We start from the raw sequence: 21841 nt of genomic DNA, 5'->3' as shown, positions 1-21841 counted from the left end.
CTAACTATTCTACCGCCTACATCTACAGCGCACTCAGTAATGATATATCTGAAATTATTGTTTATTGCTTCTAGAGTAATGTCGCCATTCGCGGTTAGAGCTGAATACCTTTTCTGTAGCGCGATCATGAACTCTACTGCCCTCCCCGTCACCGCTCATTTGTTGATGGACTGCTTTCTTACTAATCTGTTGCAGTCCTTCTTCAGGTTTCGACTACTTCAGGAGCTCACCATCCTATGTTCACTGCATCGCAGTTTCCCGATTATCTCTACATTTTCCATAATAGCGGGGGTTGAACACAGTATGAACTCAATTTTATTTTTAGTCTCCCCGTTGGGACATTTTCCATGTCCATTGCCGGTTCTTCCGTTTGCTGAAGAAAGTATTCATGATTCTTAAGTTATTGCGCTCTGCCCCTGCTCTCCCTAGAACCAATGCCATAGTCACCCACTGCCTGGTCTCCTGCCTACTGTTTCCCTACCTTCGCATTGAAGTCGCCCGTTAGTATAGTATACTGCGTCTTTACTTTTCGCATTGCCGATTCTACATCTTCATAGAAGCTTTCAACTGCCTGGTCATCATAACTACATGTAGGTGCATAGGCCTGTACAACCTTCAGTTTATATCGCTTATTAAGAGAGCACTTGGTCTGTCTTTCTCCGTATCTGTCCGCGTTCCTGTGGTGCCACAACAAAATGAAGGCTAATTGCGATGTCTGCCACCCTCTCATTATTGCTATAAAATTCATCTATATGACCAGAAATATACTTATTGACAAGGAAACCTACTCATAGTTCTCGCCTCTCCGGTAAACCTCAATAACACAGTACGTGCCCATACTTGAGTACAGTATATGCGTCATTCGGCCTCCTAACCTCACTAAGCCCTATGACATCCCATTTCATACCCTCTAGTTCCTCTAGCAGCGCTGCTAAACTAGCTTCACTATCTAGGGGTCTAGCGTTAAACATTGCCAGGGTCAGTTTCCAATGGCGGCCTCTTTAGCGGAGCCAGGAATTATTAGCGCCCGCTGCTGCCTCACAGGTCTGACTACCGCCGTGGTCAGTTGTTCCGCAGCCGCTGGTGACTGAGGGCCGGGGTTTTATAGCACTAATGATGGGTACGTCTTCTGAACCCCCTGGTGTCCGGCCATGATGGTGTCGGGTCCTAAGCGTAAAACCGTCTCTAGCAAATCTTTTGGTAACACAAGTTTTTGGACCTGCCTTCCTGAGTAAATATGCATTTCCTGTATGGTGAGAATTTCACAATGTTGTGGTGGAACTATTGGATACGCAGTCGCCCACGCGAGCAAGCCTTCTCTGCGGCCCTCAAGCCAGTTCTGTGCCGTTTACAACTTGGGTGCAGACTTCCACCATAGGATCCAGGGACTGCGTGCAGAGCAGCCATGACGACGTCCGCATTCGGCTAACTGCCTGCTCCAACTGCACCGCGAATTGTTTCAAGTGAATTACTCGAAAATGGAAGAAAGCTTCTGGCGTAAATATTTAATATTCTTGACACAGCTAAATGTGTTAGCAAAGTAGCTGTGCTTTCGACAAGAGTGGCGTCATCCACTTTTTATGTGTACGTCCCTTCTTCAGTCTTCTTGTGATGAAAATACTCTTCATACATCGGTATCAAAAATTCCAAATGTTATTTGGTTCGCCCTGTCCACAGACAATGTCAAGTTCGTTGGTCAAATATTTAGCCTAAATTCGTTTCGTTGTCAGCTAAAGAGCGGGCGTAGGCAAAGTGGAAGGTATCGGTTCATGACCTAGCCCTATTTTTCTTTAAATAAGTGTAGCAGTGGTCACTGACAGTTATTGTACTTTATTTTCTCAGGAAAATGTCTATAAGCGTCGCGGTGCTCGAGAACGTGTGCTTAAGAGCAATGAACACAAGTGATATAACATATGATCGAATCAAAATGAACGGGAGATAGTTAAAGAACAAGCGTAGACTCAGAAGAGCCGGCATGGTAACGGGGAAGCCTTTCACCCCTGCTAGCCCACACATTATTATAGAGCAATAACCTATTGTCGGCCCTCGCCGACAAGGAGAAAATGAGAGAAGCGTAAACATATTCCATTCTAATTTTGTATTTTATCTCTTGAGCAGCTCAATTATTCGGTTTGCCCCTCTGAGCTTCATTTCTTGCTCGTGGATTTAACTGTTGAACGATGGTAGTGAAAGAAAAGCACCACAAGTGTGTGCTTCGACTGGCTTCCGAAAAGAGGAACACTACAAGCGTCGAGGATGCTGCTCTGTGTGTGTTTTCTATCTTCCTCCTCATCCTTCGCCCTCATTAATCCAGCAAGAGGAATATTGCGCGTGCCACTCAAGACACAACTGCAGGCGTGGAACAGCTGCTTGATCGCACCACAGGTCACTGCCACGCAAGGAGGTGAACAATGTACACCCTTGTCAGTTTCAGAACCCATAAGAGCTATTGCACACTCTAGCAGTAATGAGGCGCTCATATATTAAAATTGACGCAACTCGGTTCGAGTAATCACACGCATTACAGGTAGCACTTGAGTCTCCTTACGTGAGGAAATGCGAACGCATTGCAACTTTTGTTATGAGCTCCTTTCTGCGTTTAGTTACTCTTCCAATGTCTACTTTACTTGTGATTTGCATACTACTTTACTTTTTTTAGCATTATGTAATATTCTTATCTCAATACCGCACCGCACTATCGCAATACCGAACTATAACCAACTATCACTATCATTACCACTATCAATACGAGTATCTTCTCGGTAATCTTATCCGTCGCAATCTAATTTGATGACGTCACAAGATTATAGCGTTGATGTTGCCCTAAATTTCCATCGAGTTACGTTATCAGTCTTATTCATTCTTCTTGACCCAGCACAACTCTAACTAGTAACTGTACGCAACGTTGTCATGATTTATATAATTATTATTAGTGTCCCTTTTTTAATTGCCTGCTTATCGTTAGTTATCGTAGTTATTAAAACATCTATGTGTCAGAAAAATAGGTGAAGCATGGTAGGCGGAATCCATATTTTACAATAACAGTGGCCACCTCTGTAGTTTTGGCCTGGTGCACCATTTTTATCTGGATCTGCACATCAGAGCTGAGCAGGATGGTCTGCCATTGTTCCTCAGAATCGCATATGTCTAAGCCAGGGCTGGAGTTTCCAAAGTGACGTGGTATGAGTCGCGGTCTCGCCACACCAAGAGCAGACAGCATCATATTGATACTGGAATATAATATTTTAGATTATGCAGGTTAGGGAGAGGGTTGGTGTGAAATGTTCGCTAACCACTGGTCTCTCCCTCGGTTAGTTGGTGGTGAGGGGGGGAGGGTACTCTGTATTCGGAGCGAAAGTTATCTTTCTCCACAGGCAGTAGGGAGAAGGGTCAGGTTGGAGAGGTTGCCTGCTCAGTTCGTATATTCTCTAGCTAGTCCATCCGTAGCTTTGTTACCCAGCCGTTGTCAGAGTGATTTAGTGCCTGCTTATGCAATTTCGAGTGTACTCAGTATCAAGCATGGCCACTATGGGATTCGGGATTATTCATGAACAAAGTGCCGGCAGATCGACTGATTCTGTTATGTATTCTGTTGTCACGTCCTTGTTTTCGCTGTGTTTTTTATATTTAGGTCCTGACCCGAAGAGCCAGCGCTGTTTCAGCTGTTTCGGCTGTAGTTGGTGTATTGTTGAGGAGGAGGCGCTGGTGATTTTCCTGAGGTTGTCGTCCTTGACCACCGCCATGGTTTCAGATGATTTTGGCTACGTTGCAGCGTCAAGGTGGACTGTATTTCTTGCCTATCAGAGAGTTCTGCGCTGGCAGTGTACTCGCGCCTTTCTCCGGCCGAGGCGTGCTTCCTTTTTGCATGTTCTTTGGCAAAGGGGGCACGTGTCAGTGAGATCGAAGTGTAAGAAAGTTATCTTGAGTGTCCTGCACTTTTCGGAGGTTCATTTCAGTGCCGATTCGTTTCAGGGTGGTCCTCCCGGCCCTGGAAGTGCGGAGTCTTTCCATCTATGATGTTAGGACCGCATGTCACTTCCGCGCAGGGGTTGGTCAGCCCGAGGTGCTAGGGCTGTCGTTTGACGTGTACGTGGGTAAGCCCAGTGCGTGATTATAAGCCGTGGGTATATAATAGTACTTGCTTCGGTCATGTCTTCTTTGAGCAATTTAGCGGGTCTCTAATAGGCGGATGGTGTCCCGCATACGTTTGCGGTTACGAGCAAACCGCCTGCTCATGTGAGCAATTTTATAAGGTGTGAATGCATTGCAGCTTTGTCTTTGTATCACTTTGGATCCGTAGTACCAATATATGAATGAGTGACATCATTGATTTATGCACCCACGAGTACGGCCGCGATTGTTCCCGTGGATTCATAGACATGCCTCCGTATGCTGATTCTGTGTAACTTCTGCGGCGATCCACGGAGAATGCATTTGGTGGCTTGAGATTCCATGTATGTGGCTGCTGCCTGCAGTCTTCCTTCTTTGTTGCCAAGAAAACCTTTAGTCACCCAAGTTTGATGTCATCCGTACTGATCGTGTATTCAGTATCTGGGATTCCCCCAGAGTTTTGGTCATACTGATCATGGTGATATTGAAAAGTAGTGGGGAGATCCTGGGGGGTGTTTTTGTTGAACATCTGTTCCGTCGAAACGAATTTCTCCCATGCCAATTCTTGCCGTGCAGACAGCGAGAAAGGTCTTAATGTAGTTTAGAGTCTTCCTGCTGTATGCAGTGGTTCTCAGCTTCCTGAGCATGGCATCGTGGGAGATATTGTAGAAGACGCCGTTTGATGAATGGCTATGATGCAGTGTTCCCCGCCTCGTTAAATGTTCCGCAAAACTTCTTTGAGGAGGGAAAAGGCGCCTTGAGAGCAGATGTCTTTCCGGAAACCGATCAATGTAGGGGGGAATATGCCGTTATTTTCTGTGAAATTTTGGAGGCGAGTTTGAAATACTAGTTCGCGGAGTTTCCCCATACCTATGGTGACAGAAATCGGTCTCAGGACCCTCGGCCAGGCAGTTTGCCTATAATTTGGGAATTAATACTATCTCTTAGTGTTTAGACACTGTTGGGTTAACCTTTTTCCCACAGGGTGTCATCGATGTAAGACGTGCGTGCTCGAATCAGAGACTTCATCAGGTTACGATTTATTTCATAGGAAAATATCGTCGCTTTCTCATGTACACATTTAATAGTAACCCATGCTTTCCACACATCCTGCCAATGTCACTCATGAGCCAACAAATACATTAATAACACGTCCAGTTGAGGCAGGTAGACTAAGTAGCAGGAGCTCGCACTCCTCCAATAGAATTCAAGCCTCGGCTTTTGTAGCGAAATATACATACACTGCGCTAGGTTTTCAAGCCGTCAACGTGGCACCGTGTGCCGTATTTCGTATGCTCCGCGGCGCGTCGCGCCGTCGCCTAGCAATTATCACGTTATATAAACCGGGAGTTCGTGCCATCAGCGTGGAACGTCGGCCGTATGCTTTGCACCGCGTCGCGCCATTCGGTAAGCACGTGATGCGAGGAGGTATATAATACACGGCTAGACAGCAGAGATACTGGCAGAGCAGCCAAGTTACACCGCCGAAATGAAACCTTATGAAAACGGCGGTCTGAGGAGACAGAACAGCGTGCCGAAGTGCCGACCGGGAGCTGGTTCTCCTTACGAGAGACTTTAACAAAAACCCCGAGCGTGATCCTGCATTCATCGAGGGGGCTGCAACAGTGGTTTCTACTGCAGTTCAGCCAGCAGCTACCAGCCAGCGAAGCACTGCAGATTCAAACCATGGAATTGAATGGGTGGAAACCCAGTCTCACTACTTTACTGATCATCGGAGTGTCTTCATTGCGATAAATAAAGTTTAAGCCCTTGCCTAACCTCTGCGCTTCACTTTAAGCTGAACCTTCGCGTAGCAGGGGCTGTAGCTTTCACTGCACTATTAGGCGTGACCGTAGTTAACCCACAGTATATTTTGTAAAAACTTATTAGCACGATAATATTGAACGAGAATCAGACATACTGAGGCGAGACGTATTTTCATTATTTACGCGAAACGCATACAGCCCGTTCTTTCGAAAAGATGTTGCCTTACTCCCGCTTCGGCTCGCTGCAGTACTGTCTGGAGTTGTTGGAAGTGTACGGAACGTGGCAAAGAAAAATGGAGGCCTTTAGTTTACCTATAAGTGCCAGCATTGATGGTAACTGTAGTTAATATAAAGTCATAATTTATTGTTCGATTATTGGCACCAGAAGTAATGCAAAATAGTTACCAAATAAAATAAAAGTGCGTAGTCATTGCATCGCAGTCTGTCGTAGCTAAAGAGAAGATAAACCAAACGAACGAGCGTTATCACATCTACTAATGCAAAGATCAAGCGTCCTCCAAAGTATTTTATTGTAGGTATTATCCAGGCGAGCTTTGTTTTGTTTTGCATCTTGACGTTTTCTTCTTTGACGAAGAAGCCAGAGGAACCCTCTTCCAATGGGGCGCCCTCGATAGCTGCTGCGACGACCGCCGTCGCAGCGATCTTGGCAAGTTGCCATAGGGCGGCGGAGCCGGTCGCGCACGTGAGCCGCGAATTGCAATGGCGTAGCGGGCGTGCTGGACGCGACGGGTTCCTCTGACTCCCGCTGCGTCTGCAGCGAAGAACGCTCGGCAACGTCCTTGTCGGCTGATAGCTGTGCACTGCTAGCACGTTCTTCCTGCTCCGCATATCTGCTGCTGCATTCTCCAGGGGACGCCGGGGAACTTTGCGCCGTCTGCAGATCGGGCTGCACTGAAGGTACTGTGCTCTATTTGAGATTCATGTAGTTTCATCGGGCTTTAGTATTCCATACGGGTAGGCGTGCTGCTGACGTTTTCCAGGTCCGCGTACTTCTCGTGTAAGACTCCTATCAGCGCGCCTGCGCTATAAACGCAATTTGCCGGCACTCAACCGGAAACTGGTCGAAAGCTGCATGCACGGCCCAAAGGCCACGACGACTAATGCCACCCGGAGGTTTCAGGATGGTGTGCAGTTGTGCGCCGCGAACACCCTCCAATGCGTGAACAGTGCAGGGCTTGGGCTGCGAACAATATGTCTCCGAGAGGCATTAATGCGTGCGACAGCGTGGCGTGGAGCATTGGCGCGAGCGGGTTATCATTGTTGCCCCCTGGATGTAATCGGCGCTGTGCAATACCGTTTAGGAGTTTTTTTTTTTTTTGAACAGCTCACGAGCCTGATTACAAAAGCGTCCCAACTCCACCTAATAGAACTGCATGATCAAGGAACCTGCAGCACGACTGCGTGCTAGTCGATAACCGGCGAGGATAAGCCGCTTTCTGATGATCAATATTTCGTTTCGAAATGGCTGCCCTGAATTTCTGACGAAGGAATATTATCAAAATAGCACAATTTCTCCACCCTGCATATAATTTTTTGAAGTCCCCACTCTTTAGATCTCGCAATTACTTCGGACATTTGTGTCAGGTAGTGCCAAGTTAGTTTTAATACACTGAGAACTATAAAGGCCTTGATGAGGAACTCTGCGCATTCATGTAATTTTTTTTGGGATGGTTGCTTCTGCAACGCAGGGAAATCTCCACGCGACTGCGTGTTATAAAATACGGCAATACTTCACTTTTCGTAAGCATGATCGAAGGAGCGTCCACAGCTTTTGAACAGTTCGATAGACAGGTAGTATAATGTGCATTGACAATTCCCATAATTTTATCTGCTTTTTTTTAAGCGAACCATGTCCCTTACACTCTTAATCTAGTTCCACATACGTTCCGCTTATAAGTGGAACTTTTAAGAAAGTTCCACTTATAACTGGAACTTATGTGGAACGATCGAGACTAAGAGTGTAGCCTTTGGCCGGTAACACGACTCAGCAAAACCAGCGGAACTTGTCTAAGCTCTGATATTCTTGTCAGGGAAAATGACAAGTTGCTGATTTGGCAGGCTGATTTGGACGATAGGCAACAAATAAAAGTATGTGGTTCTTTGGGTAACCCGACATTTTGTCAGAAGAAACGATAGAAAAGGTATTAAACCCCCTTTCAGACTGCTATGATCTGGCACTTACGAAGGCCCTCGTTAAAGAAGCAAAGAGGGGCACGTCTTTTTAATTTCATAATCATAATCATCATGATTATCACTATCATCATCAGCTTGACTACACCCTCTGCAGGGCAAAGGCCTCTCCAATATTTCTCCAATTAACCCGGCCCTGAGTGAGCTGCATCCACTTGACCCCTGCGAATTTCTTAATATCGACAGCCCACCTAATTTTCTGCCCCCCTTTGCTACGCTCTCCTTCCCTTGGAATCCAGCTTCTTGCCCTAAGCGACCATCGGTTATTCTTTATTCAAGCTAGATGTCCTGCCCATGCTCATTTCTTCTTGATTTCCACTAGAACGTCAGTGATTTGAGTTATTTCATTGACCCACTCTGCACGTTTCCTATCTCTTTACGTTATCCCTACCATTTTTCTTTCCATAGCCCTCTGCGTTGTCCTCAACTTAAGTAGAACCCTCTTTGTTAGCCTCCACGTTTCAGCCCCATAGGTGAGTACAGGTGAGATGCAACTGTTATATACTTTCCTCTTTAGCGATACCGGTAAGATGAGTCATAATCTGCGAGTGCTTGCCAAATGCGCTCCATGCCAATCTTATTCTTGTTATTTTCTTTTCATGGTCAGGATCTGCGGTTACTACCTGTCCTAAGTAGACATATTCGCCTACTACTTCCAGTGCTTCGCTACATAACGTAAACCGCTGTTCCTTCCCGAGGCTGTTGAACATCACCTTAGTCTTTTTCATATTCATTTTCAATCCTACTTTTCTACTTTTCCTGCCTAGGTCACCAATCATTCTTTGCAGGTCATCTCGTGAGTTACTCAGCCAGGCAATGTCATCAGTAAATCGCAGATTACTGAGGTATTCTCCGTCTACCCTTATTACTAACTGCTCCCATTCCAAGTCTCTGAATACTTCCTCTAAGCAAGCTGTGAATAGTATTGGGAAGATCGTGTCTCCCTGTCTAAAACCTTTCTTAATGGGAATTTTGTTACTTTCTTTATGCAGAACTATGGTTGCTGTGCAGCCACTATATATATCTTCAAGCACTTTCACGTACGGCTCATCTACCCCCTGATTTCGCAATGCCTGCATCACCGCCGAGGTTTTAACTAAGTCAAATGCTTGTTCGTGATCATTTATAGGTATGTATAAGGGCTGGTTATAATCCGAGAATTTTTCTATCATCTGGCTGATGGAATGGATATGATCGATAGTAGAGTACCTTTTCCGAAAACCTGCTTGATCCTTTGCTTGATTCAATCTATGATTGTCCTGATTATATTAGTGATTACCTTAGTAAATACCTTATACATAACAAACAGTAAGCTGATTGGTCTGTAATTTGTAAGGTCCTTAGCGTCCCCTTTCTTATGAATGAGGATAATGTTTGCGTTCTTCCATGGTTCCGGTAGCGTCGATGGCACCAGGCACTGCGTATATAGGGTGGCCAGTTTTTCTAGCACGATATCCCCCCCATCCTTCAACAAATCTATAGTTATCTGATCTTCTCTAGCAGCTTCCCTCTTTTCATATTTTCTATTGCTCTTTGACCTCGTCCTTCGTCACTGCTGGAACGTCTGACTGTTTTACCTTACCGCCAATCTCATTACGGTCTTGAGTACTTTGCCTACTGCAGAGATCAGCATAGAACTCCTCGGCCACTTTAACTATCTTGTCCATATTCGTTATGACGTCGCCCGCCTTGTCCCTTAGCGGATACATCTGATTTTAGCTTATGCCCAATTTCTCATTCACCGCTTTTAGGCTTCCCGCGTTCTTTACAGCATGCTCAATTTTCTCCCTATTATACTTCCTTATATCGGCAACTTCGCGCTTATTGATTAGCTTTGATATCTCTGCTAATTCTATCTGGTCTGTTGGGTTGGAAACTTTCATACTCTGGCGTTTCTTAATCAAATATTTCGTTTCCTTAGACAGCTTACGGGTATCCTGTCGCACTATTCTGCCGCCTTCTTTACAGCGCACTAAGTAATGATATCTCTGAAAGTATTGTTTATTGCTTCTAGGGTAATGTCGCCATCCTCGGTTAGAGCTGAATATCTTTTCTGTAGCGAGATCCTGAACTCTACTGCCCTCCTCGTCATCGCTAATTCGTTGATGGACTGCTTTCTTACTAATCTGTTGCGTTCCTTCCTTAGATTTAGACTAATTCGGGACCTCGCCATCCTATGGTCACTGCATCGCAGTTTTGCCATTACCTCTACTACTTGCATAATGGCGAGGGTTGAACATAGTATGAAGTCAATTTTATTTTTAGTCTCTCCGTTGGGACATTTTCCATGTCCATTTCCGGTTCTTCCGTTTACTGAAGAAGGTATTCATGATTCTTAAGTTATTGCGCTCTCAAAGTTGACTATTCCTTGAACCAATGCCATAGTCACCCACTGCCTCGTCTCCTGCCTGATGTTTCCCTACCTTGTCATTGAACTCGAGATAAATGTCACCTTCGATGTTTCCGTCTTTTCATTCACGCCAGGTTCGGAATAAATTGCTTTGGTTCCCAAGGATGAAAATTGTTGGCGCACTGTCGGACGTATAGACGACTGCATGCCAACAACTGATACGGTTCTTGAAAGAGACCAGTCAAAAGACGAAGGACAAAGAGAAAGGCGAGACACACACATCGACTGGACTAACAACTATGGTTTATTTAAAACCGATCAGTCTCCCAAGAAAGGCAACAGGGCATGCGCCGCTCATCCTCCAAAGCAAGCACACCCAAGTTCTGGAGATAAGCCAGTAATCTACCGCTGCGAAAGGAAGCAAAGTTCCTTCTGCAACAAGAAGATGGAAGCTGTGCTGATACATTTATCGGCTTTCATAGTTATGAGATACGATTCAATAATTTCGCGCTCCACCTTTCCCTTGCCTATACCAACAATACTACCATTGGAAATCAGCGGGTAGCAGCCACATTCCCGACAATGGCGAAGCAGGTTTGCTCCGTCAGTGGGGATCACAGATTTGTGGTACTCTTTTTTTTTTCGTACGCAAGCTTGCCATAAGGCATATTATCGAAACTCATGAAAATAGTTTTCCGTGAGGAATCGGAGCAGGCTCCCGCTCTTAGCGTTCTCGGTGAGCCATTTAGAAAGTCCTCTTCCCTTGTTGTGGTTAGTCCCACTTCGCGCATAATCTGTGTCCTTGATGCCCTTGTCCCTGCACAAGTCAATAGCAGGTGGCGAACATCCACTTCTGCAGCTGGTGTGGAACACTTCGGGCATGTGGTTGGTCCGATGTCTGCTTGTGATTCCCATCGGCATTTTACCGACGGGGTAAGGGCCGCCCCAGCTCTTATCCTTCTAAGGGAAACCTCCTCCAATCTCGTTAAGTTACGAGGGAGTGGGAATGTACACGGGGGAATAAGGGCACGTGTACTTTTCCTTAAAGAGGATGCTGAGAAGGGAACAGCGGAGCGGGCATCGAAAGGGAGCCTGGTGGGGGGCGCATTAGTGTTTGGAACTTCGTGTGTGAGGTGGCCAACTTTTCTCTGTTCAGCGTTCTCAGCATCGTCTTGTGTCCAATGTATCTGGATGCTTATCTTTGTTTTTTTTATTGAGTGCGTGGATTTCCTGGGTAACACATAGCGTCTTCGTCACTTTCTTCAGTTGTTTTATGGCGGCTAAGGAGTCTTTATAGATTTGGGCCTCTGTTATGGAATGTATTTTATTTATGGCCTCCATAACATCGCGGATTGCATAGAGTTCCATCACAAGCGGGTCCGGGTATTCTGAAACATATTGTTTATGTACCTTTAGTTCGCTGTGTGTTGGACTGTTGTTGCTGCTGTTCTACCGCCATTTTCTATAATTGATGCGTCCGTATATGCAATGCAGGTACCTGGAAGTGCGTCAACCAGCGGTCGAGATGCCAGCTTTTCTTTGCGACGAAGCCAAGTGGTCTTGTTTTTCGTAATATTCGTGAATTCCCACGGAGGGGGGTCAGCCATTGGTGGTGTTTGAACGGCCACTTCGTTGTACAAGGATGCTATGGGCGTAACGTACTTTCGCTTCATATCCCTTGTTGCCTCTCGTAGTTCAATTAATTCTGTCAACGTATTTATCTGTGCAAACTCTTGGAGAATAGGGGTAGGGGTAAGTTTTGGTAAGGCCGTGATAGTGCGCATTTTGTTTCTATTTATTGTTTCCAATTTCGCCCACTGCCGCCTCGTGAGTCTCTGGAATTGGGCCTGATATAATATCCTCGGCTGTAACACCGATTGTAGAAGACGTCTTGCCATGTCCGCTCGATCTCCTCCTCCCCTAGGTGAAATGCGTTTTATCAAGTTTAAGGAAGTCGCAGCTACTTTTTTCACCTTATGAAGCCATCGTGTTCCTTTGCCGGATTTGTGAATTTCTAGGCCAAGAACTCTCAACTCGTCCACCTCTTCCAATGCCTGATTTCCAATCTTTAGGGTGACTCTTTGCGTTGCCAATTGTTTTCTTCCATTCTCGTTCGCAACCTTTCATTGTTGGCACAGCCTTTCATAGATACACCGGCTTGTTCGGCCGATGTAAACTTTTTCACAAATCAGCGGAATCTTGTAAACCACACGAGTGGCTGCTACGTCACATGACGCGAGAGCGTAAGCTACCAGCCCACATATAAATGAGGAGAGTTCAATGCTGCTGAACCGAATGTGGACGGAAAGCATTAGCGGCCGCTGACCGTGCGTTTTCTTCTTCATCTTCTTCGCGGCTGTTCAAGGTCAAACGTAGCCCTCCCCGGGACGACGCGACGGGCTGAAACCTGGCGCAGTATTGCTATCGCAATATTATAGGTTTGAGGTGCGACTTGATGCCGGTGAACACCTCCGGCAACGCATTACCTCACCAGAACAAGAGTTGGTCACCCTGGTGCAGTAATCGGCAACAACCTTCCACGATTAGTCCTACAAAACCTCGGCCTTCAGTGATCAGCGGCTGCGGAGTAACTGACCACGGCGGCGGTCAGACCTGTGACGCAGCGAGGAGAGCTAAGAATTTCTGGCTCCGAGGACAGGCCGTAATTGGAAAACTGACTCTGGGAACGTTTAACTCTAGAACCCTAGCTAGTCAGGCTATTTTAGCAGTGCTGATAGAGGAACTAGAGGGTATGCAATGGGATATCATAGAGCTTATTGCGGTCAGGAGGCCGAATGAGGCATATACTGTACTGAAGGATGGGCACGTACTGTGTTATCGAGGTTTACCGGAACGACTAGACGTAGGGGTAGTTTTCCTTATCAATGAGGATATAGCTGGTAATATAGATGAATTCTATAGTATTAATGAGAGGGTAGCCGGCCTGGTAATTAAGCTAAATAAGCTATATAAGCGTAAGGTTATACAAGCATACGCACCTGCATGTAGTAAATCCTCGCATTAATTTGGATTTGAAGAGGGAGCGGAACAAATTAGGGAGGAAGAAGTCCATCAACGAATTAGCGGTAACGAGAAACGTAGAATAATTCAAGCTCTTGCTGCAAAATAGATCCCCAGAGCTAACCTAGACAGCCAATCTTAGCCTAGAAGCAATGAACAATAATTTCAGAGATATCATTACTGAGTACGCGGTAGAAGTAGGCGGTAGAATCGTTAGAGAGGATACTGGTAAAATATCTAAGGAGACGAAAGATTTCATTAAGAAACGAAAAAGTACGAAAGCCTCCATACAAACAGAGCGGATAGAACTGGCAGAGGTATCAAAGCAAATCAATAGGCGCAAGATTGTCGACAAAACGAAGGGTAACGTGTAGAAAAATGAGCATGCTCTAAAGAACGGTCGTAGTTTGAAAGCGGTAAAGAGGAAATTAGGCATAAGCAAAAATGAAATGTATGCACTGAGGTTCAAGGCGGGAAATGTCGTAACTAACATGGACTAGATAATCAAGGTAGCCGAGGAGTTTTATACGGACCTCTATACAGTACCCATAGTAGTCAAGACAATAATGAAAATGGCTTTATTGAAGAGAAATCAGACGTTCCGTCAGTAACGAAAGACGAGATTAAGAAAGTCCAAAAAGCTATATGCAAAGGGGGAAAGCTGCTGGGAGGTTTAGGTAAGTACAGATTTGTTCAAGGACGGAGGGGATATCGTGCTAGAAAAACGGGCCATCCTGTATACGCAATGCTTGATGACATCAAAGGTAGTGGAATCATGGAAGAAAGCTGCCATTATCTTAAATAATAAGAAAGGGGACGCTAAGGACTTGAAAATTTGCAGAGCAGTCAGGTTATTATCAGTTACGTACTAAGTATTTACCAAGGTAATTTCTAATAGGATCAGGACATCCATAAACTTTACTCAACCAAAGGATCAAGTAGGATTTTGGAAACGGTACTCTACCATCGATCATATTCACACTATAAACCAGATGGTAGAAACGTGCTCGGAATATAACCAGCCCATATACATAGCATTCACTGACTACGAAAAAGCATTTCACTCGGCCGAAACCTCACCGGTCATGCAGGCATTGCGAAATCAGGGTGTAGGTGAGTCATATGTGAAAATGCTGGAAAATATATATAGTGGCTGCACAGCAAACATAGCTCCGCATAAAGGAAGTGATAATATTCCGATTAATAAAACTGTTAGGCAAGGAGACGCGATCTTCTCAGAGCTATTTAGAGCTTGCTTAGAAAGTGTATTAAAAGACATAGAATGGGAGCAGCTAGGCATCAGGGCTGATGGAGAATATCTCAGCAATATGCAATTCGCTGATGACACTGCCTTGTTTAGTGACTCATGGAACCAACTGCAACTAATGGTAAATGATCTAGACAGGAGAAGCAGAAAGGTAGGCTTAAAGATTAATATGCAGAAGACTAAGGTAATGCTGAACAGCCTGGGAAAGGAACAGCAGTTTAAAATAGGTAGCGAAGCGTCAGAAGTGGTAGGCGAATATGTCTGCTTAGGGACAGGTAGTGATCGCAGACCCGGACAATGAAAGGGAAATAACTAGGAGATTGAGATTACGATGGAGCACGTTTGGCACGTACTCACACATTATGACAAGCAGCTTATCGGTGTCACTGAAGAGGCAAGTGTATAACAGTTGCATCCTACCGGTGCTGACCTATGGGGCTGAATCGTTGAGGGTAACGAAGAGGGTTCTACCTAAGTTGAGGACAGCGTAGATGGCCATAGAACGGAAAATGGTAGGCGCAACGTTAAGAGCTAGGAAGCGTGCAGAGTGGATCAGAGAATAACCTCGAGTTACTGAGATTCTAGTCGCATATAAAAAGAAGAAATGGGCATGGGCCGGGCATGTAGTTCCAAGAGAGTAGAACTGATGGTCTCTAAATGTAACCAATTGAATTCCAAGGGAAGGTAAGCGTAACAGGAGACGGAATGAAATTAGGTTGGCCGATGAGGTTGAGAAGTTCGCAGAGGTCGGTGGATGCAGCTAGCACAGGACCAGGTTATTGGAGGAAAATAGAAGAGGCCTTCGCGCTGCAGTGGGTATAGTCCGGATGATGATGATGATGATGATGAAATGAGGCAAAAACCGTCTACTAGCTTTAAATATTCATCAGGTGTTGAACTGTGTGCTGTTGAGGCCTTCAAGGTTTTCATACCCCAATCGCAAAGGAAACAACATTGTACAGAAATTTTAGGGATTGAAATTTACAGCATGAATTACAGATTGCGCCAAAGGGATGCATCCCATGCGTTCATCTGAAAAACATGCTCCTCTAGCAACCATTGCAAAGCTCAAAGCTTTTATTGTTATCAGCGCTACGAAAGCAAGGCGGAAGCAATGCATTATCAATGAGCAGTCTTGACTATCAAAACAGATGAGAGTGTTCGCCCTAAAGTGCCGCCAGCTATCCTATGACGTTTTCCGAAAAAGCGAAATCTCACAGCAGAACTGTAAGGTGCCACTCTGAAATATTCACAATAAAGACCTGTGGATATGGTCCTGAGCACTTATCGATACATGACGATGCATACTTGTACGACAAAGGCGGCATGCAGGCAGAAATGTGAAACTTTTGTTAGTATACATGTTCCTAACTTAGCTGTTTCGCTACCACTGGTTACTACAGATGTCTTGCCAAGCAGACGGTATTGTTATTCTTGTTCCTTCATTTGTTGTTCTCTCCTTAAGTGATGACATTGTTTGATTTACTTGCGAAATACTGGTCTCCAGCACTTTTACTGTCGATGGATATTTCACTAATCTTTAATATATTGTGGTCTAGTCTACTTTTGAATGCACGCGGCGTGATCAGCAGTTATGGTGCATAAGATTCGCTTCTCACTGACCACGGTCAAAAACTAGTGACAATTTGGGAGCGCTGCTCACAGTGATTTCGGTTAACAATAATCGATGGGACACAGCCGGAATTTCATCCGTTTTTGACCATCGTCACTGAGCATGCAATATTGGAATGCAGTGTCTGTCCGCATATCGCGCTTCGAAACAGGCATAACTTCTTGTCAGTTTGAAAATGGTGATTCAAATTAACGATATATTACAAGTGCTAATTAGACGTATAGGAGTTGTCTACGATAAAAGCATGTGCATAATTACGTTACCAAGCTCCCCCTCCGCGACGACATCTTTTTCGGGCTATACGTGCTTTCTTTTTTTTTTTCTCTCCTTCTTTCCACAACTTTTCTTTCCTGAACGCAGTCAGGCGTATTTTCGACAGTAAGCTACGTATGTCTTCTTCCCAAGCCAACGTATTTGGATGATTGCCAATTGTTGTTTCTTCCTTAATTGCACTTTTCAGTGGATCTCCGAGACTGCCTTAGATGAGAGAAACAAAGCGACACAGGCTCTCGCTCCCAGAAAGCCGCGCCTGGCGCTTCCGTGGCGCGCAGCAATAATTGATTCAGTAACAAAACTCTGCCCTCCTCAATTCGGCGCGTATAATGCCAGACACTTCGCCACCTAACGCTGCAGCTTGTTTCCGCGTACGTCGGCCGCGTTTCTTCTGTCATACCGCATTAATGCAATGGGAGGAAGTTTCCACGGAAACGCTGATATCCTATCAGAAATTCGATCAGTTTTGTGCACCCACCGTTCCTCGAAGAGTTTTTTTGCGCTCACGTACATTTTTACTAACAAACGAAAAAGTCTGCGCACCTAAAACAGCTCTTCATGAGGTGCGTGCAATGTTTTGCCCGGAATATAGCTTGGGACTGCACTAAAAAAGAAATATTTAAACGTTCGTATTATTATAAAGCCCTGCTGCTGTTTAGATGTAGCGTATAAATAAGGCTCTTTTTGTGTTTGGCGTTCTACGTCTCAAGCAATTCGCGGAATGGAAATTACGAGTTCGCCTATTCTAGAACCGAGAAGAAACAGGCTACAGAATAAGTTCCTACAGAATAAGGCTCCATATTTGGGACTTTTCCGGTTTATTTTTTCTTGTTAATATAAATGTTACTAAAACTAATGTAACCCGAGGATCCAGGCACGATTCAGGACGAGGGGATGTTTTGAATGCCCGTTCGTGGATGCCCCTCATTATGTGGTGATTCTAGTCGGCTTCAGGCATCGATGTATTTTACACGATGGCCCAAACCTAAAACATCTTCGATGTAGTTACTGAAAGTTTTCCCTCTCTGCTGCATCCGCTCGCGCAAACCGTGCTCGGCGCGAAGCTTGCAGACCGCAGGGCAACCGAACACAAATACAAGAAGCGAGATTTGAACGAGGCCAAAGTTGGAATGTCCGCCTTGTGATTTGCGTACCAAAATTTTGCTACTTGTGTGAGGTAGAAGATCACGTTTTTCAGTTTCAAGACGTCATCCCGCTTATTGTTGGCGCTTACTCGTTCTTACGATGAAAGCCAGTTCTGCACGTCCTGATCATCGGTATACCGCTGAATACCGACGGGCCCGCTGGCGAAGCACCCCGGAGCATGGAATAGAAGAGGCCGAGGGAACAAGGCCAGTAGTTTTGGAGATGGAGTCAGTCACTGAGGTTGGAATTCGGCGGCTGCGGAGCTCCAGGGCGAGGAAATGGAAGATAAATCCCGCGACCTTCACCAAGTGTTAGGCGGGGATCCAGGCACTGGTAGCGAGCAGGACCGGAGTGGTAGACAGCTAGTCCGCAAAAGTTTGAAGTTTATTCTTAGTTTCCTTATACAGAAACTAAAGGGCCCCGAACAAAAGGTGCGTACTTGCACCTGACCAGGTTTAGAGCCCTCTTTCTCAGCCATGTGTCCGCGTAATCAAAAATCCTTCTTTACACTAGTTTAAATACCATATATCAAGTGCTCTAGTTTTGCTGATGATCTATTTATTGTGTAAAATGTCATCAGAAAACGTTTCCCTTGTATTATTTGCGCCAAATCGTTTTACATGGCCATTTTTGTGTGTAACGCCTCTTATTTGTTTATTTTTTTTTTGCTATACTGTAAGCTTGATTTTCAGGCTCATGCAGGAGTGGGTTGAACAGCTTTGTTCTAGCATGCAGTGCCTGGTGGAGCGACGTGAAGTGTACAGTCACAATAACTGACAATAAATGAATATGGACTATACATAAGGGAATAGTGCACCGCAAAAAAATTTAAGAGAGAAATATTTCAAGGGGTTTCATCGAATAACAGACTATCATGTTTTGTTTTTTGTTTTTTTTACAAGCAGTTCAGACGTACCCACATCGATGCATTCCAACGGCCACCTGTTCCACTATTCGATGGTTAATGAAAGATATGAATATTTGAATGTATCACAGCGGGGCACCTGATACAGTTCTCGTGATTAGTGATGATAAGTTGGTTTCAGGTATAATGTTTTATTTACTTTATTGCGACTGTGATAAATAAATAAAATAAATTTCAGCAGAAACACGACATCCATGATAGCAGCGCCCTTGACGTCACAAACAAGCACAGGAGAGGACACAACAGCGCCGACTGTCAACATAACTTTATAAGGGTATTAGGATATCCGCTGGTAACCACAAAGCAGAATACACAAAATCGAAAAGCATATATGGAAAAGGTCAATCGCCAGCAGCACGTGTCAGATTTCACACTCGAGGTACTTGATTGCTTTCTGGGATAACGCCACTGAAGTGCGCTAACGCAATCCTCCTGCAACCATGCCCTTATTATGAGCCCTTATTATCTCCATCGTTAGGGCGTCACGGTTTTTTCCGATGACTGTGCATTCAGAGTACATAGGTTCTCAAGTTACGCTGTCATTAACGTCTCGTTTGCAGTACCTGCAATGTTTGGCTACATGGCCAGTAGTAGCAACACGCTCGACATTATCACAGTGCTCCTTTAGTCTGTGATTAAGACCGCTGTCAGTTTGACTGATGTACTTCTTTCCGCAAGACACGGGCAAGAAATAGATTACGCCTTCCAGGCATGTAACAAAATAATCCCCATGCCCAATGGAACACCTGCGCATTTCGCAGTTCTCTCTATTGACTTTCTTGCACATGCTAGCAAGTTTTCTAAGCCCTGAGAAGACAACGTCAACACACGCTGGGCTTCCAAGTTTTATGAGGATGCGCGACACCTGACAAAGATATGGCATGACAACCTTCCCCTTTTCTGCTTGCTTATCGGAATTGCTAGTGTCCTCCTGAGATTTTGGGCAGTTTTTCGGCTTTACAGCCACTGAAGTCAGAACTTCAGACGAGTAACCAGCTTTCATAAGACGACCGACTTCCTTTACCAAGCTTCGTTCTATACTATCATCACCACCACACTTCTTTGAGCCTTTATTAAAAGCTGAACGAACGACGGATCTTTTGTCAAGTTGAGCTGATTGATAGGGCAGGATGGGTTTATGTGCCCTGGGCTCGTCACACGGGGTGGCGTGGAGTGCAACGACAGATTCAAGTACATAAGGGAGTCATTAATTGGGGTTTCACGAGTTAAAACTAACTGCTCAAGGCACTCCAAGAATAATGAAAGAACATTTGAAAACTGCTGCTGCTTTTAGTGTATTTTCCTTCCTGGTTACCGGCGGGTATAAAACCTGCTGGCTTCCTAATAGAATTTAGTTGACAGTCAGCGCTGTTGTGTCCTTTTCTCTTCTCGTTTGTGCCGTCAATTGCGCTATTATTATGACTGTCCGAGACCAACTCGCTCAATATGTTGTTTTGAGAAACACGACGGCGGTTAGAAAGTGATGAGATGCCAGCTCGAATGTGCATGTCACTGTCATGCATTGAGTAATTTGAGTGCAGATGAAACGAACAGCCATCTGCTGTATTTTTTCTAATTTATCAGTTAGATATGCTTGGTAGGATTCTGAACGGGACTTGCATATTCCAGGATTGGTCCTATGAGGGTTTTGTAAGCTGTGCGTTTATCGTTAGATCGTGCCGATTAAAGTTTTCTGCACAAAAAAACCCTGTCAACCTTTGTACACGTGGTATTGATATGTACGTCCTATTTTAGCTCTAAATATTTGACTGCGTCTACCTTGCTGATGTTAATTCTCTGGTACTGTACGTGTAATGCAGAGGTTCCCTTTTTGCGAGTTATACTCATATACGCTGTCTTTGGAGTATTTAACTTCATTATCAAATCATCACATCTGCGGCCGATATAAACTAGTGATGTATTAATCCTTAATTGATCATGATGAAAACGTACAGTAGTATATATCACAAGGTCATCCGCAAACGACTCCAGCAGGTACGCAAGTGTAAATGTCATTGACGTATGCTAGAAAAAGAGTAGGACACAGAACTCCAGATTCTAACGTCGTTCTGAGGCTTTCCTTCTTTTATTTGTGCCCTCTGGAGCTTCCTTGAATATCGAAGTGGCTTTTTCGACCCCAACAGCCTTAAAATAGAGCGCCGTCAGCGCCGGGAGTGCCAGTTGCAGTTATGTCTGTGAGGTGCATAACCAGCTTTGTCTTTCTGTAGGAAGGGGTGTGGGGTGTAGGCTAGGGGATGGCCTCTCATTTCTCATTCGTAGGTGGGTGTTGATTGCAGCATGATCTCCCCCGTCTCATTTGTAGGGGGTGTATGGTTGGGGGAAAATGGCCTCACCCTTCTTATTCGTAAGGGGGACGGGGGGAGGGTGGGGGGCTAGGTTGGGGGATAGTCTCACAATTCTCGTTCGTACCGGTTGTTCATATCTTCAGATAAAGCCGCGCACAAGGAAGCGTTGAATAAAGTTTTAAATATTGAGATGTGGGTTAGTTGGTTGTCCATGCTTGCAATAAATCAGCGGAATTGATGTGGTCGCAGGCAACAGAAGACAAATGCAGCGCTGTATTGGTTATCTTCTGTCTCCGTCCACGTCCTTCGCGCTGATTTAAATATATATTTATACGTTTAAACCCATTCATAGATAGTGTTGAAGACCAACTTTAAAATATCACCTTTTATAAGAGCTCCTAACTTCGGACGTAGATGCGAACATTCGAAATGAACCACGTAGATTCCAGATATATTCCGATACGATTATTTTCACTATATTAATGATGATGTCGACAATGCCGGCTTTTAAACTGAATATAATCAAGGAGATTAATGTGGTCAATCGGATGATTTATCGCCGTCCTTGTCTCGTTCCTTTTGCGTTGCGACTTGTTTAAACCGATCTGTGCTGCTTCTGTTCAATTTTCTAATTTAACAGAAGACAGACTATGATATTACTACTTACGCACCATGCAACAAGGTACACAGCCTTGGTCCTGTTATTGAGCCTCTGTTTACTTCCTCTCTTTGAACTGTTCCGACAACTGCAACCACCGACACTGAATACAAAACAGGGCCTGTTCGGGTATAGCATGAACCATACTCTTCCCAATGAGCGCGGCTTGTGTTTT

General features: G+C 44.9%; 1 protein-coding gene across 1 annotated transcript in view; it reads left to right on the top strand.

The window, feature by feature from the left end:
* Positions 1–6608: 6608 nt before the first annotated feature.
* Positions 6609–21841, top strand: part of LOC146201264 (uncharacterized) — a 219200-nt gene continuing 203967 nt past the window's right edge. The window contains exon 1 of the mRNA XM_084595736.1: positions 6609–6794. The gene's annotated coding sequence lies outside the window, so the exon portion shown is untranslated. The remainder of the gene's footprint in view (positions 6795–21841) is intronic.

This window comes from Amblyomma maculatum, chromosome 2 (assembly GCF_055883805.1).
Source record: "Amblyomma maculatum isolate TAMU_Amacu chromosome 2, ASM5588380v1, whole genome shotgun sequence".
Classification (NCBI taxonomy): Eukaryota; Metazoa; Arthropoda; class Arachnida; order Ixodida; family Ixodidae; genus Amblyomma; species Amblyomma maculatum.
The sequence above is the reverse complement of the archived record's forward strand: the minus strand, read 5'-3'. Positions and strand labels throughout refer to the sequence as shown.